The following is an 18,451-nucleotide window of genomic DNA, read 5'->3' as shown; positions in this document are numbered from 1 at the left end:
GCAATTCATCAGCGGCATATACCTGTACCCGACAATTTAGAACAGAAAGAATAGAGCATCACACATAGATTAGATAGATAGAAACATGTCAGTCACCTATATACAGTTATATGAAAAAGTTTGGGCACCCCTATTAATCTTAAGCTTAATGTTTTCTTAAAATTGGTGTTTTTGCAACATCTATTTCAGTTTGATATATGTAATAACTGTTGGACACAGTAATGTTTCTGCCTTGAAATGAGGTTTATTGTACTAACAGAAAATGTGCAATCTGCATTCAAACAAAATTTGACAGGTGCATAAGTATGGGCACCCTTATTTTCTTGTTTTAAATACTCCTACCTACTTTTTACTGACTTCCAAGTGCCTCATTTCAAGGCAGAAACATTACGGTGTCCAACAGTTATTACATATATCAAACTGAAATAGCTGTTGCAAAAACACCAATTTTTATAAAACATGAAGCTTAAGATTAATAGGGGTGCCCAAACTTTTTCATATAACTAAGTACAGTGATAGTGTTGGTTACTGTACTTGTCATTTAGTGTTAAAATAAAGGATTTATTAAAAAAAAAAAAATTGGTGTGGGATCCCCCGTAATTTTAGTCTAGCGGAGGTTAAGCAGATGGCTGGTGCAGATGTTTGAAGCCTGGGAAGGGGGTAATGCCCACGGAGCTTCCCAGGGTACGAATATCAGCCCCCAGCTGAATACCTAGCGTTTACGAACTATTAAAATGGGGGACCCAAAAAAAAAAAAAAAAGACGTGTGGTCCCCCTATTTTAATAGCTAGCAAAGGCTAGGCAGACAGCTGGGGGCTGATATTAGTAGCCCAGGAAGGGTGCCATGAATATTGGCCCCCTCCCAGGCTAGAAACACCAGCCCTCAGCCATCCCAGAAATAGCGCATCCATAGGATGTGCCAATTCTGGCACTTAGCCTCGTTCTTCCCACAGCCCTGTAGCGGTGGCAATGGGGTAATAGGGCTGGGGGTTGATGTCAGCTTATAATGCCAGCTGACATCAAGCCCAGGTTAGTAATGGAGAGGTGTCTATAAGACACCCCCATTACTAACCCCATAGTGAAAGTTAAAAAAAAACCACCAACACCCAGAATAAAATCCTTTAATTGAAATAAACACCCATACCTTTAATGTTCTAAATTAAACTCTACTTACCGTATCGCCCATTCCAGCTGAAGCCAATGTCTTCTGCAATAAAAGTAAAATAATATACCAACCTCATTCTTACCTTTCCATGGTTCCCAGGATGGCTTCAGCTCTGCTACATTGACATGACAGGCTGGATCGCAGCAGAACGCTGCCATCCAGCTTGCCATGCCACAGACACTGAGAAGCTCCTCAGTGTCTCGCTGTGACAGCATCCAGATGAGCAGAGTTCATGTCCAATGAACTCTGCTCACCTCATGCACGTCACTGACAGCATGGGAGAATTCTCCTGCTCATGCGGTGCCGGCAAATGAAAATATTCATGGCACCCTTCCTGGGCTATTAATATCAGCCCCCAGCTGTCTGCCTAGCCTTTGCTAGCTATTAAAATAGGGGGACCCCACGTCATTTCTTTTTGGGTCCCCCATTTTAATAGTTATTAAAGGCTAGGTATTCAGCTGGGGGCTGATATTAGTAGCCTGGGAAACTCTGTGGGTATTAACCCCTTACCAGGCTTCAAACATCTGCCCCAGCCGTCTGCTTAACCTCCGCTAGAGACTAAAATTACGGGGAACCCCACGCCAATTTTTTTTTTTTTTAATCCTTTATTTTAACACTAAATGACAAGTACAGTAACCAACACTGTCACTGTACTTAGATTATATATATATATATATATATATATATATATATATATATATATATATATATATATATATATATATATATATATATATATATATATATATATATGTGTGTGATGCTCTATTCTTTCTGTTCTAAATTGTCGGGTACCGGTGTATGCCGCTGATGAATTGCCGACGTTTCATGTTTCACTGTGAGCACTGTTCCCATTGATTTGGGAAATCAGTGTAATGCCACAACCACCATGGCTGTGGCATTACAGTGAGTGGCAGACAATCCCTGCAAGATTGGCGCTCTAAAGAGCGCCAAACATGCTGGACGGGGACCCGAGCATCGCGCAAGTACTTGGCGAACTCCGAGCATCTCGAGTACTGAGATGCTCGGTCGAGTACCGAGCAGTGGCGAGCATGCTCGCTCATCACTAGCTATAGCCCATTTTAGTTTTTGTGAATTTTTAGCTGAGAGAGACCAGGGGTGAAGATTTAGGCTCAGGCAGGAGTGGCAGTGACCCAGAGAGGTTAAGCGCTCCAGCAACAGGTAGCTCAGGGTCTCTGTCCCTGGGAGGTCACGAGGATACATTGCATGGGCGAAGTCCTGCAACAAAGAAAGAGGGCCCCACAAGCCTTCCATGTGGCAGCCCCTCCCCCCACAAGCCAGGCCTTTCATCTGACTAACTGGTAATTGACTCATAAGTTCTGCTTATATCTTTTGTACCACTAGTGTGTTTGCATCTCTGACCATTATGTATGTATAACCCTTATGTATATAGCGTTATGTCTAGTGTGACCTTACAGAGATTAAATATATAATTTAACCTTGGGCTGCTATTTTTATCTCGATCCACGAACTCTCATGTCCGTTGTTCGGTCTGACGAACACGCTATAGGGCTGGTTTTTAGCTCGATACAAGTCCGTTATATCTAATAGAAACTGGTGGCAGCTCTCCCAGGCGGACAAGGTTCTGCTTCACTGGAGCTAGTGAAGGAGCCTCTCAGCCTGTCAGGGGTGTGAGCGAGTGTAGTGCCACATCAGTGGCTGAGTGGGCCACCTCTTCTCACTCCCTGGTGCCTTCCTGTACCTGTGTGGACAGGGGGTGTCTGTATAGAGCTGTACCGATCTGACCTTACTCGTCCTCGAAGGGGTGCGGAACGTCACTTTGGTGCAAAGGGCAGATCCGTATCACATGATCCGTCTGACGTAATAGTGACGTCAGGAGGGGTGTGGATCCATCACAAGTGGTGGCAGCAGTGGGATTCTGCGGGGTCTCTCTGCTGCCATTTCTTCACAGCAGGCGTTGCAGGACCTTAGGTATTCTAATTGGAGGTATTTGCTAATAATATTATTACACCTACTAAATATTGGAATATGATCTTGGAGATGGAATAGGGTTTGGTATTTAAAGGGGTATTCCCAAGGTAGAAAGACCCACAAACAAGCAACAACTGAAGTCAGATGCAGTAAACACCTGGCAAAGCACCACAATAGAGGAAACCCAGAATTGGGTCATTGGCGGCAAAGGATTCTCTACAGAGTATTGAAAATGAACATTTCATTTATGATAAAGTTTGGCAAATTACTTAATGGTTCCAATTCCTAAAAGTTTCACAGGATATTTTTGTTCAACCCCTTTTATTAAACCTGAAAGTTTATACTTCAATTGCATCTCACTTGTTTTATTTTAAATGAAAAAAAAAATGGTGGCATGCAGAGCCCAAATAACGAAGATTCTGTATCTGTCCATCCTGCACGAATTTCCTTTTCATATGCTTTCCTTGTCTGTAGACTGTTTTCTTTGCCCTCACTAAGTCTGTAGATATTATTCCCTCTCCACACTCTGGAGATCTATGTACAACCCCCTTTCTGCTAGCATCACTAACTCTGAGAAAAAGGAGGTGAAGAGCAGAGTGCCATGAGAACTAAGCAGCTCTGATGGATTTGTAGCATTTTACAAAACACTGAGCAAGTTGAATTACTTAAACACTGCAGCAGAAAATTACTGGAACATTTTAATAACCATTAAGAAAGCTTGGTTAATTTGCCATTTATTAAGCAAATAAACTAGAAAAATAATCTGCATGATGGCGTGCATAACCTTTCAAAGTACAATTTTAGTGTTTCTTTTTAATTCAGCGCTAGAGTGGTCGCACTAATGTAAATTCCTTGACCTCCGTATTTTACTTACCAGCCGCTATCTTCAGCTGTTCCCGACGCCGCTTTGGTCCTGATACTCCATCTTATGACAGCAATTTGTAACTTAGCGGAAGTTAGAGGTAACTATCACAAGCTCTCAATGTAACTCTGAGATGCTCGTTCTGACTCTGGTAGATTTACATTGAGAAGTGACCTCTGGCTCGCCCAGCAAACACTGTATCGATCTGGCTTTAGAGAGGAATCCACATAGTGTGTATATTGCACACACTTACGATTTTTCAATCTGCAATCGCATAGGACAACAGAAGTGAAGGTTAAGAAATGGACATCATAAATCCCTGACATCAATTCCAATGAAAATTAACCCCTCGGGTATAGTGCAATTTTTCATTTCTGCGCTTTCAACAGCAAAATGAAGGCTTGTTTTTTTTAATTCCACAATTTTTGAGGGGGTTTTGTCTTGTGTTCATTGTGCTGTAAAAAATAACCTGGCAATACGATTCTCCATGTCAGTACAATTACAATTGATCTCAGTGGGAGAAACAAAATAATGTAGTTATAGCTTTTTAATGGCTAACAAAAATAAAATAACTACAAGATTATTATTTTGTTTCTCTCACTGAAAACAATCAATCTTATTTTCAACTGGCTAACACTGTACCAAAACCTTTTTTTCTTTTAGTACAATTAGTTATGCCAAACTTGTAAAGTATTTCGTCTTTTATCTGCGTGCTGAAAAAACTTTTCATTTTTATGTTGATTAGGCTGTGTGATGGCTTGTTTTTTTTTGTGTGGTGAGTGGACAATTTTATTGATACTATTGCATTCTTAAGCAAAGTTGCAGCAGTTAAGCAACCGTACTTATGGCATTTGATTTTATTTTTAACATTTTTATTTTTTTTCCTCTTTATGGTGTTCAATAATCAGGTTCGTTTATTTATTTTTTTCCCTTGAGGGTTTTTTTTGCAGGATGAGTTGTACTTTTGAACGTCACTATTGATTTTACCATATAGTGTACTGGAAAACAGAAAAAAAAATCCAAGTGACGTGAAATTGCAAAAAAGCAAAAAAGTGCAATTCCACAATTTTGTTTTTTACCATGTTCACTAAATGCTAAAACTGACCTGCCATTATGATTCTCCCAAGTCCTTATGAGTTTGAAGACACCAAACATTGTATAGGTTCTTTTTTTTTTTATTTAAGTGGTGAAAAAAGTCCAAAGTCTTGTTTAACCCCCCCCCCCCCAAAAAAAAAGAAGCTGTTTTCTGAGACCTGTAGTGTTTCCATTTTTCAGGATTGAAGCTGGGTGAGGCTTTATATGTTGCACGTCGGGCTGACGTTTTTGATACCATTTTGGGGTAGATGAGATGTTTTGATCTCCTGTTATTGCTTTCTATTGCAACGTTGCGGCGACCAAAAAAACGTAATTCTGGCATTTTTTCTTGCTACGCCGTTTACAGATAGTACCGTTAGGACTTCAGCCCAGCTATATGTAGCAAAAATCATCTCCTACAGGCTGGCGTTCATAGGAAATTTTACAAGTCCCATGTTGTCATGCCAACCCATTGGCGCCCTGTGATCATATGACAGGGGAGCTGATAGGTGGGTTTGTGACGCGCTTCCTGTAAGTGCAAGTTAAATGCTGCTGTCAGATTTTTTTTTTTCCCCCTATTTTCCTCCCCAAAATTTGGGGTGCGTCTTATGGTCCGGTGCGTCTGTATAGTCCTCAAATTATGGTAATATCCTATGTTTAGAAAGAGAAACTTGTATGAAAAGAAATGCATTACAAAGGTTTATAAATGTATGGGGTCAGTGGTTAAACTCTCCCCGGGTTTTGCATCTAACAGCCTTTTTAGAGACAATATTTGATTCCTTGTCCATACTGTATATAAACTTGCTGTTAGCTGCAAACCCATATAGGGACCTTTTTTACGATCTTAACACCAAGGTTACGGCACTGACTTTTTATTTTAATGTTTTTCCACACCGTTTTTTGATTTATACATCAAATATTCAGATATTGCTGTGTCTGTATATAGAATTAAGTTTTATACAGGGAATGTTCTGCTGGGACAGATGGGGAAAAAGATTTTATAGTTTGCTAAATGTGGCTGTATATCATAAGGACAACATTTCTATGATCCTATTTCCATAGGGTTTGTTTGGTGTATTTTTTTTTTTTTTTTTCTTTGTCGTTTTTTTTTTTTGTAAGTTAAACTATAACTTTGTTGTATTGTATGGAAGTAAAAAGGGAAAATGTTGGTGAAATCATACAATTAAAAATTCTGACTGAAAAAACGATCAGAAATTGTGAAAAACTATGTTTTAATGAATATGGGTGATGTGTATTTAAACTTAAGTCTTCAACTGTATGTATGACTTTGTTTTGCAAACCTTTCGGTACCGAAGAAAATCTTTCTACTAAACACTATTAAAATATACCTTTTATATATTCTACCTATAAAAAGAATTCTTAACAAACGCATAAGGTTCCACACCATGTTATCCTAACTTTTGAAAGCTATGTTTTTATTTTTTAACAAAAAAAATGATCTGTTGTAACACTGATGTATTTTAAAGCAAGTACCGGATTTTTCAGACTACAAGACGCATCCCAAATTTAGGGGTGGAAAATAGGAGAAAAAATATATTTTTTTAGATGGGGGCCCATCTTATAGTCTAAATAGATATCTTACCTGGGAGGCGGTGGAGCTGGGGTCACAGGAGGCAGGGTCCTTCAGGAAGCCGACAGAAGTGGAGACATGCTGTGGGGGCATGGTACCTGGGTGGCTGGGGGCCTGGTGCCGCGGCCTTGCTGTGAGTGGAGTAGCAGAGCAGAGTGAGCGGCTTCTGGTGGCCGTGGCCATCTTTCCGAAGCTGTGGTCTACAGGAAAATGGCCGTCGGTTGTGCAGAGCACATGCGCCGACTCTGGCGGCCATTTTCCTGTATATCACAGCTTCAGGAACATGGCTGCGGCCACAGGAAAGAGGCTCACTCTGCTCTGCCACTCCATTCACAGCAAAACACCAGCCTCTGCACCCGGCCAGCCCAGCCTCGGCACCCGGCCTGGCCCAGCCTCCAGCCAGATACTGGCCCGCCTCACCTCTTGTTCCGCCGCTGCCCTGCGTTCCCGCTCCACCACCAACAGTAAGATGCGTTCGGACCATAGGACGCACCCCCCATTTTCCTCCCAAATGTTTTTGGGAAAAAAAAGTGCGTATTATTGTCCGAAAAATACGGTATATCCATTTTAACACATACATTGCATCTTCCCTTTTTAAATTTTTTTTAAAAGAGATCTGTTTTGTTTTTAAATGACGGAGGGATAAGGAGTGTCAGGATATTGTGACTGACTCGTAAAAAAAAAAATGCAGACGTGTGACAAAAAACGTGTATTAGTCTTCCATATGTTGCAGTGTTTTAAAAGGAAAAAAAAAGTATGTGGTTGAAAAATCGCAGCAGAAAGTTTTTACTTGTATCCTGTAAAGAAAAAAAAATCCAAACAGATTTGTGCACAAACAAACATACTCATCTGAATGTTTTACCAAATATATTTTAATTAAATACAAATTTAGCCTTTCAAATACATTTTTTTTTACAGTAGACAGATACTTCATATACGTCACAAAAATGAGGTGTGAAACAGGCCTAATATGTAAAATGAAATCATAACAAACACCAATGTCTTGTAAGATACAGTATGTGTATTTGTATATCTATTTCAAGCACAATAGTTTTCTGTTTGCCTGATGATTTTTTTTTTCTTATAGAGCTTCATGGATTGGAACAGACAACAAATTATCCTTCTAAAGAGCTGACATTGCTATGAAGTTGTATCTTCAGGCGATCTTCAGACTTCAATATTCCTTTTGTGTGTTTTTTTTTTTTTTTTTTTCATGTGACTGAGGGTACAAAACTACTTTTTTAAAGCATGCCTTATGTAGCCTCCATGGAGACTAAAAATGGATTGGGTATTAAGGAGCTTCGAAAATAGAGTGCATATGCAGCTTTGTGTGCTGTGGCTTTTTTTTTAATCACTTCCGATATTATATATATATATATAAATATAGATAATGTATGCCTTGCGAAGGGAGAGTAGAGGTCCGGAAAGCAGATTTATTTTATATTTTTTTTCTTTCTTTCCCTGTTTTGTATATTTGGCATGTATTTTAAATTCTTTCTAATTGAGCTGGATGCATCTATTGTAACCAAGGTATCATTTTATTTTTTAAAGCTGATTGTTGGATGTCTTGTGAATGTTATAGCATCATTTTCATGACCTTGAACATTCTCCTAACAATTATAAAAAGAAAAATGTCCTCAATATGGAATAAGAAATAGCACAGCTGTTGCTTGAAGTGTTCATTTTGTAAGATGTAGGGCTGCTTCCCGGAGCTTAACATTTGCCACAATGCTTAATATTCAATATATCATCTGTCCATTGTGTCATGTACTGGAATATTGTGCTTTCCCTCACCAAATGTCCAGTACTATGTAATGAAGGAGGCTTAAAAGGAATGTTATTCAAGGGGGTGTTTTTCTGCTGTGTAGTTACCAAGTATCACTATGGCTTTTTAATTGGGAAGTTAAAGGGGTTGTTCGGGCTTAAGTATTGATGTAGACTGTAAGCTTGTGAGCAGGGCCCTCACTCCTTTTGATATGAGATATACTTATTCTGTATTGATTGTATAAGTCCCCCTTAAGTGCTGCGGAATATGTTGGCGCTATAAAAATAAAAATTATTATGACCTATCTACAAGATAGTTCATCAAAGCAGATCGTTGTGGGGTCCAGTGGCGGAGCAAGTAACAGCTGATTGATGGGCATGCTTGGTGTCAGACCCCCACCGATGTGCTATTCATGACCTATCCTGTAGATTAATCATCAATACCTAGGACCTGGATAACTCCTTTAAATATCTAATGCAAATGTGATAAATAACTGTTCACACAAGTCCAAATGTAACTAGGGGACAAACAAAAAATATTTAAAATGCCTGGATATTAAGAGACTATTTATACATAAATATATATATATTAGGTGGGATGCTTTATAAGTGAATATTGGTTCGATCATGTATATTCTTAAATCCTTTTGCACTGTTATGTCAAAATGTACATTCATGCAGGCAAACTTTTTATAAGTTATATATATTTTTTCTTTGGGGGTTTGTTTTAATTTCATTTTGGTTAAGAGATTTTACATTTGTTTAAAGCATGGTTCTATTCTATGCAACTAGATGTAAATGTGTCAGTATATCAAAAATGTAATCTTTTACTGGGTGAAGGGGTGGGGGAATGTTCTAGTTGCATGAGCCCATGGATTGTGCAATTGAAGTGTAATAATGTGTGTGGCAAATACACTTGTTGATAAAAATATAAACAAACTAAAACAGGAACGTGTACTTGTGTAAACATATTTTTTTCCTAAAAACTTAATTTTTTATGAGTTTGTGTAACTCTTTCTCCACAGCTTCAACGAATCCTGGAAAGTTCTGGTCCAAGAGACATGCTCTGAGAAAGGAACATAGTTCCTCATTTACTGGAGGGCACAGATTGATTGTATTTGCTTGTTTGCTTACCACCATACCCTGTAAATGCAAAGAATGTAAATTACTTTGGTACAGTAGTAACTTTTACAAGCCACTTTAATAAGCCTAAAATAAAATCAATTTTTCACAAGATGAAAAACATCAGCACATGCACACACATACGAAGCTTGCTGCCCAATTTGAGACTGATGTTGTTTCTACTAAGTAACCATAGCTCAAAGAAAAAGTATTGAATAGTTTGCACAGTAAAGAAAATCTACTTTCCCTTAAAACTTATTAAAATATACCCATCATATATTCTTCCTAATCTTCACAACAAACCAACAATAAGCATGCAAAACGATCACATCGCAACAAAGACCAGTATTTTATTTAAGATACAAGAAAGTGTTGCCCTAAAGCCACTGAGGGTCCTACATTATAGCAAGAGATGTCTAAACACATTGCTATATAAAGTGTAGTAAAGAACAGTATGAAAGAAAGTCGTATATCTATCAAGTTATTATGCCATAAACTTAATAAATTAGAATGATACATGCAATGACGAGATCCTCTGTATTGACACACAATATGGGTAAGCCATGTGTATGCCGCACTAGTAGCCAGAACCCATTTTATCAGCAACATATAATAAAAGGAGGTCATAAGTCAGTCATATAAAGAACAAAAGCCCTCTTATGTCAGTGTGAGAGTCATAAGGATCGCTAGAACAATCATGTTACTGTGAAAATGCGCAAAATCCAAACTCGAAACCTATCACCAGAAAAAAACACTATTAATCTGCAGGCTAACAGCGTTACTAACCTGCCCGACGCTTGCGCTTTGCCGAATGCTGCAGGGAAAAAATTAACTTTATTCCCCCCAGCAGCGTTTGGGTTTCAGTCACAGGGGCGGCACCGGTGTGCGTTCAGTCACCGCTCTGAGAATACATATTGTGATAGGTTCAGTTCAAGAATAAAACTGCCCATAATGACTAGAAAAATATCAATGGAGGCAAAAGCCATTTCTTCTTCTAGACCACTGTTCATTCAGGAGTATGTTGCCAGGCTGTCACAGACCTTACCCTGTATACATTCTGGCAGTGGAGATCTCTCAGGGCAGAAAGTGCATGCATGTTCTGTGAGATTACAGCTCTGTGCTAACATGTAAGCATCTGATACAGGGTAAGAAGCCTCCTCTAGTATGTAAGTATGTTGGTCAAATGGTTTTGCAGTGAACCTTGCAGTCACTACTGGGCGAAGGGCGCAGTGCTGGATATGTCAACAACCTGCTTTAATTACTGTTGAAAAAGACCCCAATACTTCTTGAAGTAGGGAAGCAATGCTGCATGTACAAGTGGATGAAAGGCTTTGCTCAAACTACCACTACTGTTCTTGTGTAGGCAGTGCGAGGGTGTGCTGCAAAAACTGCAACTGATGTGAATGGTTAGGTTTACAAATCCAAATTCTGATATTTTACTCAATGCCTCATTTTGTTTTGAGTTTTGACTGAAAAGAAAAGTGAACTGACGAGTACCTTTACTAGTTCCTAATATTTTATGGTGGACTCCTAGATATAGGGTATTGCGAATTAAAACAGAAAAAATGTACCTGTGCCACCTGCGTCAAAGTAATCCTTTCCTGTAGAAAGTTTGTAGAGAAATCTTGAGCTGATTCATTCTGAAACAATTACATAAAACAAGAAGCACTTAAATACCCACCATTTATAAACTTTTGTGTGAATTTTATAAATTTTAGTCTTCTGACCTGGTCACACAAGAAATGATGAAGCCTTTGAAAGCATCGCTCACAGTTTTCCTGAGCTTTATTTTTGGAGTCACCATCAAATTGAACTCTGAACATGCGGAACTGATCCTACATGCAAAGCAGTAAACAGAAAATGAAATGTATTTAAAGGGGTTGTCCGGTAAAAGGTGATAAGACTGCAGACTAATGAATCCCCCCCCAGCGCAGGCACTGTGCGCTGCAGGAATTCGCCGGTATGAGACCCGGGACCGGAGGCTATGTATGTTATACATACCCCTGGCCATTAAGCACCACCTCTTTTCATTCACTTTTATGGAGCGAGGCCACGTCCTGTCTAGTGAGGTGGGTGTGTCTCACTAGAAGGCGCTGCCTCGCTCAATACATGTGTATAGAAAGCAAGGCTGCGCCCACTGGCGTGTATAGCATATACATACCCTCCGTCACCGGGTCTCATACCAGCGAATCCCCGCAGTGCACAGTGCGTGCACTGGGGGGGGGGTTCATAAGTCTGCAGTCGCACAGAGTGACTGCAGGCTTATCACTTTTGACTGGATAACCCCTTTAATTTCACCCCATAATGTACAGTCCCATTAGCAAGTTAAACAACTATAGTCTAGATTAGCTACTCTAAATTCTAAATGGTAAAAATTTTTGTGTTTATTTTGTCTCTTTGCCTTTGGTATCATCTGGCTTAGAATAACAGTCAAAACTGCAGCTTGTGTGAGATCTAGCATGAAAATTTCACTAGTATCATGTGATTTACTACAGTGAATAACCAATTGTTCTATCACACTGATGGTATGTATAGAAAATTACTGGTACCCCATTATTTAAATGCATGTTAAAGAGGACCTTTCACCAAATTTTTCATGTTGAACTGCACACAACATATAATAGTGGCTGCAGAGCAAAATAAAACGTTTGTGTTTTTTTTTAATTCTGCCTCTGTTGCGGATATATTAGCAATCAAATATTTGGCACCTACTGTGTGTTTAGATAGTTTTCACTGGAGGTATGTACTTCTGCCTCCTGTATGAATGACACTGACCTATCATAAGCAGGCAGCAACATTGAGGTGCAGAAGGACCTGTGATGATGTCATCAGGGTCACATAACCTAAGTCCACAGACCCTGCCAGCTGGAGTGTGCAGGCTAAATAAGCAGGGAAGGTATATTACACCGCACAGAAGTGTGGAGCAATTAACTCCAATCAATATTTCTACACTTTTGTGACGTGTAGAATGCATGTGTGTGTATATATAATATACATTATAATCTCCAGTGCTTATTTAGGCTGCACGCTCCAGCTGGCAGGACCTGTGGACTTGGGTCATGTGACCCTGATGACATCACATGTCCTTCTGCAATTCCATGTTACTAAACCAAAAACATGGGCCGAACATCTGTTGGTACATGTGCAATGTGCAGGTGAACATCCACACTGCAGCCTCCAATTGCTACAACCAAGTCTAAAAACAATGAATGGATAAATGCCCTTAAGGACAGAAATGTCCAGGAAGGATGGGAAATTTTGAAAAATGAGATTCTCAAAACACAATCGTTAACAATCCCTAAAAGAGGGAAGAATAGGAAACATTTAAGGAAACCAGGATGGATGAACACAGAACTTCAACCATGCTAAAAAGGAATAAAGAAATGTTTATCAAATGAAAAGAGGGAGGCATATCTAAAGAAGAATATAATGATGTCTGCAGGGAACGCATCAGATTATGAATTGAGGCTTGTAAGAGATGTCAAAAGCAATAAGAGAGGATTTTGGGGGTATGTCGAAAGTAAAAGAAAAGTCAAAGATGCTATAGGATTTTTACAGGATTAAAATGGTAAAGTAGTAAATAACGCAGAGAAGACCGAACTTTTAAATTCCTATTTTGCATCTGTTTTCTCTCAAAGTAAATGTAACATTAACTGATCTTCACTGTACTATTGAAGGAATAGAATAATCCACACTATCTATAAACAGAGAGATAGTGAGGGAACACTTGGCTAACATATAAATGAATGCAAGTCTTCAGGTCCAGGTGACTTGCACCCTAGGGTACTGAAGAAGACAGTAGAGGAATTTATTGAACCACTCTGCATAATCTTTAAAAAATTATTGGAGAACAGGAGAAGTGCAAGACTGGAGAAGAGCGAATGTTGTCCCTATCTTCAAAAATGGGAAGAAGGTGGACCCACGTAACTATAAGCCTGTGAGCCTTACATCTATACCAGGAAAGATCTTTGAACAAATTATTAAACAGCATGTATGTAAGTACTTGGATACAGTAATTAACCAGAGCCAGCATGGGTTTGTAACTAATAAGTCATGTCAGACTAACTTAATTTCCTTCTATGACAGAATCACTGACGTAACTGGGTGGATCAGGGAAATGCTGTAGATCTATATCTGGACTTCAGCCAAGCATTTGACAAAGTATCTCCTTATTGAAAAATGACCAACTATGGAATGGACAAGGCAACTGTTGGGTGGATTCATAACTGGCTTAGTGATCGGACCCAAAGGTGTGTAACATACCTGGCGGCGTCCTTGCATGGTGGTCCATCTCCCACTGTGCAAGAGCGCGCACTTGATCTCCAGTCCAGAATGTCTCTCTGGCTTCCCTCCTTGCTGTCTGTTTGTCTGTTTTGGCTGCATAGGGCGACGCCCGCTGAACTTCCTGTTTCTTGTACCTGCTGCGGACACGCCCCTGTTGCACCTTCAGCCTATTGCTGTCCATCTTTGGGTATTTATACCACCTTCTTCCTCAAGATGGCGCCTGAGCATTGTGTCCTGTCAGTCGGCTTTTTGTCTCGGACATGCCAGGTCCTATCCTGTTTTACTGCCTGTTTTCCAGTTCTGTGTCTGAACTGTGGTCTGTTCTTGTGAACACGCTTCTTGCCTGTTCTTTCGCCTTCTAGGGGCTGTATTCCTAGATCTGCCTGTCTGTGCCTTGCGGTATCTGTTCCCGTCTGAACAGAGTCCTGTTTGTGTCTCTGCCTTGCGGTATCTGTTCCCGTCTGAACAGAGTCCTGTTTGTGTCCCTGCCTTGCGGTATCTGTTCCTGTCTGAACTGAGTCCTGTCTATTTCTCCTGTCTTGCAGTATCAGTTCCCGTGTCTGAACTGAGTCCTGTCTGTCTCCTGCCTTGCGGTATCAGTTCCTGTGTCTGAACTGAGTCCTGTCTGTGTACTCTTGCCTGCTGCCTTTCCTGGAGGCTGTATTTCCAGGCCTGTCTGAACACGCTCCTAGCCTGTTCCTCCCGCCTTCTAGGGGCCGATTACCTAGATCCGTTCCTGTATCTTGTCTGTCCTGTCTGAACACGCTCCTTGCCTGTTCGTCCCGCCTCTCTGGGGGCCGTATTCCCAGACCCGCTCCTGTATCCCGCTGCAGTGTCGGTCTCTTCCGTACACTCAGTTCCAGTCTGAACTCTCTCCTATCCTTTACCTGTTTTGCCTCTATGTCTGTTCCTTTCCTTTTTCTGCAGAGTCTGAACTCGTACCTAACTCCTGCTTGTTGTCTCTGTACTCCCGTTTGTGAGTTTGTGGTCCACTTGCTACTTCACTGCTAATACCCTGTGGGTATCTGGCTCTGCCTTTCCCTTCCTGTCTGTTCCGTGTGAACAGAGCCCTGTCCGTCCTGCTCTGACTCCTTGCTCACTGCTCCGGCAGCCTTGCTCCGCTCTGACCCTTTTGCTCACTGCTCCGGCAGCCTTGCTCCGCTCTGACCCTTTTGCTCACTGCTCCGGCAGTCCTGTCCTGCCCTGCTTCTGCCCGCTGCTCCGGCAGTCCTGTCCTGCTTCTGCCCGCTGCTCCGGCAGTCCTGTCCTGCCCTGCTTCTGCCCGCTGCTCCGGCAGTCCTGTCCTGCCCTGCTTCTGCCCGCTGCTCCGGCAGTCCTGTCCTGCCCTGCTTGTGCTCGCTGCTCCTGCAGCCCCATCCTGCTCTGTTCTTGCTCGCTGCTCCTGCAGCCCCGTCCTGCTCTGTTCTTGCCCACCGCTTCGGGCGTTCCCTCTCTGCTGTGGTTGTCTACCGCATCTGCGGTTCTGTGACCCAGTCTGTACTGGGTCTTAACCTTTCTGTGCTCCAGCCCGTCCTTTCGGCCAGTACCTCCCTGCCTGCATACTCGCCTGTATCCACCCATCTGCATACCTGCCGTGTTTGCTTACATCCACCAGTCTGTGCCAGCCTAACCTGCCTGTTCCAGTAATCCCAGTGTGGGTCAACCCCCGTGTCCGGAGTTTGACCTGGAGTGGCACCTGGTCCCTCTGCCCGGTTTCTCCCTGGTGCACTGGCGTCGTATGCCGTCGTGCCACCTTGGTCGGATCGGCCAGATACTTAGTCACGCCCCTCCAGGCACTCTCCGGTCCATGGTCCAGTGGAACCACAACACCCGCACACGCCAGTCAGTCCGGGCGTGTGCATAACAGAGTGGTCATGAATGGTTGGAAGAATGTCTCAAGTGGGGTACCATAAGGCTCTGTCCTGAGCGCTGTGTTGTTCAACCTTTTTATCAATGATTTACATGAATGAATTAAGGGTAAACTGATTTAATTTTCTGATGACACAAAGCTAAGAGGGATGGCTAATACTAGAGAAGAGAGAGAAGACTCAAATGAACTGTGGGCAGCAACTAACAGAATGGTTTTTAACGGAGAAATGCAAAGTCTTAAATCTGGGCAAGAAAAATGAAAAAAAGCATATACAGAATGGGAGGAATAGGGCTACGCAACAGCACATGTGAAATAGACAAAGACTGGTATACTAATAGATCATAGACTGAACATGATTCAACAGTGTGATGCAGCAGCAAAAAAGGCAAACAATTCTGGGTTGCATGAACAGAAGCATAGAGTCTATGTGAAGTAATTATCCCCCTTTACTCCTCTTTGGTCAGACCTCATCTGGAATACTGTGTCCAGCTCTGGGCACCACATTTTAAAAAAAGACATCGAAAAATTGGTGCAAGGTCATAGAAGAGCGACCAGAATGGTGACCGGTCTGCAAAGAATGTACTATGAGGAATGGTTAAAGGATCTGGGAATGTTTAGCTTGCAAAAGAGAAGACTGAGAGGTGACAATAGCGATCTACAAATATCTCAAGGGATCATCCTTCTTCTCATTTGCACAAAGAAAGACTAGAAGCAATGGGATGAAACTGAATGGGAGAAGATACAGATTAGATATTAGAAAAAAAAACTTTTGACAGGTGATCAATGAGTGGAACAGTCTGCCACGAGAGGTGATGAGTTCTCCTTCAATGGAAGTCTTCAAATAGAGGCTGGACAGACATCTGTCTGAGATGGTTTAGTGAATCCTGCATTGCGCAGGGGGTTGGACACTTCCCTGAGGTCCCTTCCAACTCTACTATTTACTTCTTGCAGGTTATAGAATGTTACTTACTTATTTACCGTATATTCCGGCGTATAAGACGACCTGGTGTATAAGACGACCCCCCTACTTTCCTGTTAAAATATAGAGTTTAGGATATATTCACCGTATAAGACTACCCCTTTTCCAACGCATACCAAACACCGGTAAAAATTAAAAAAAAAACAGATTTGAATTTAACATGGTCCTTTTTTAATTTAAATTCTTATGACATGCAGGTATATAGCAGGAAAACTGTCACTCATAAACATATTAAAATAGGGGGGACCCCACGTCATTTTTTTGGGGGGGTCCCCCATTCTAATAGCTAGTAAAGGCTAGGTATTCAGCTGGGGGCTGATATTAGTAGCCTGGGAAGCTCCGTGGGTATTACCCCCTTCCCAGACTTCAAACATCTGCCCCAGCCGTCTGCTTAACCTCCGCTAGAGACTATAATGATGGTGGATCCCACGCCAATTTTCTTTTTAAAAAATCCTTTATTTTAACACTAAATGACAATTGAGGGGTTAATAAAGATGCAGTCCCTAAATTATTATTAATTTTGTAATTAATTTTTCCCAAAAATGTTGACGTGGGCTTCGCCATATTTTTGTGTCCAGCCAGGTACAGCAGGCAGGAACGGGCTGCCCCCAACCACCAGCTGCCTATTTGTACCTGGCCGGACACAACAATATAGGGAAGCCCTTTTTTTTTTAATTATTTCATGAAATAATTAAAAAAAAAAGACGTGGGGCTTCGCCCTATTTTTGTGTCCAGCCAGGTACAACTAGGCAGCTGGGGGCTGGAATCTGCAGCGCAGGGAGACCCAAGCTTTCTGGGCCCCCCCCCGCTGCAAATTGCAGTCCGCAGCCACCCCGGAAAATGGCGCGTTCATAGAAGCGCCATCTTCTGGCGCTGTACCCAACTCATCCAGGGCCCTGGTGCGGTGGCTCACTGGGTAATAAAGGGGTTAGGGCCAGCTTGGCATTATCAGCTGGCCCTAAGCCCGAAATTCATGGGGTCACGCCAATATTAGACATGACCACCATGAATTTCTAGTAAAGTAATTAAAAAAAACACAACACCCAGAAAAAAGTCCTTTAATTGAAATAAAGACACAATTTTTTAATGTTCTAAATTAAACCATACTTACCGTCACGCCCATTCCAGCTGAAGCCAACGATCTCCTGCAATAAAAGAAAAATAATAAAGCAACCTCATCCTTACCTTTCCATGGTTCCCAGGACCGGTCCAGCTCTGCTACATTCACATGACAGGCTGCACCGCAGCAGAACGCTGCCGTTCAGCTTGCCATGCGGCAGACACTGAGAAGCGCAGGCATGCTTGTGCTCCTCAGTGTCTGACTGTGACGGCATCCAGATGAGCCGAGATCATGTCCAATGAACTCGGCTCACCTCATGCACGTCACTGACAGCGTGGGAAAATTCTCCTGCTCCCCGCATGCGCAGTAGAAGTTTCCCACGCTGTCAGTGACGGACGTCCAGGAGGTGAGCTGAGTTCATTGTCGGCTCATCTGGATGCCGTCACAGTCAGACACTGAGGAGCACAAGCATGCCTGCGCTTCTCAGTGTCTGCGGGATAACAGGCTGGATGGCAGCGTTCTGCTGCGGTCCAGCCTGTCATCTCGATGTAGCAGAGCTGGAGCTGTCCTGGGAACCATGGAAAGGTAAGGATGAGGTTGGTTTATTATTTTTCTTTTATTGCAGGAGATCGTTGGCTTCAGCTGGAATGGGCGTGATGGTAAGTATGGTTTAATTTAGAACAATAAAGAATTGTCTTTATTTCAATTAAAGGACTTTATTCTGGGT

The 18,451-nt window shown here is 41.7% G+C and overlaps 1 protein-coding gene across 1 annotated transcript in view; it reads left to right on the top strand.

The window, feature by feature from the left end:
• Nucleotides 1-7,993, top strand: part of NPTN (neuroplastin) — a 101,705-nt gene extending 93,712 nt beyond the window's left edge. Inside the window, exon 9 of the mRNA XM_073652762.1 lies at nt 7,733-7,993. The gene's annotated coding sequence lies outside the window, so the exon portion shown is untranslated. The remainder of the gene's footprint in view (nt 1-7,732) is intronic.
• Nucleotides 7,994-18,451: the final 10,458 nt, after the last annotated feature.

Source organism: Phyllobates terribilis, unplaced genomic scaffold (genome assembly GCF_046119375.1).
Source record: "Phyllobates terribilis strain yellow unplaced genomic scaffold, ASM4611937v1 Scaffold_11__3_contigs__length_659146591, whole genome shotgun sequence".
Taxonomy (NCBI): domain Eukaryota; kingdom Metazoa; phylum Chordata; class Amphibia; order Anura; family Dendrobatidae; genus Phyllobates; species Phyllobates terribilis.
The sequence above is the reverse complement of the archived record's forward strand: the minus strand, read 5'-3'. Positions and strand labels throughout refer to the sequence as shown.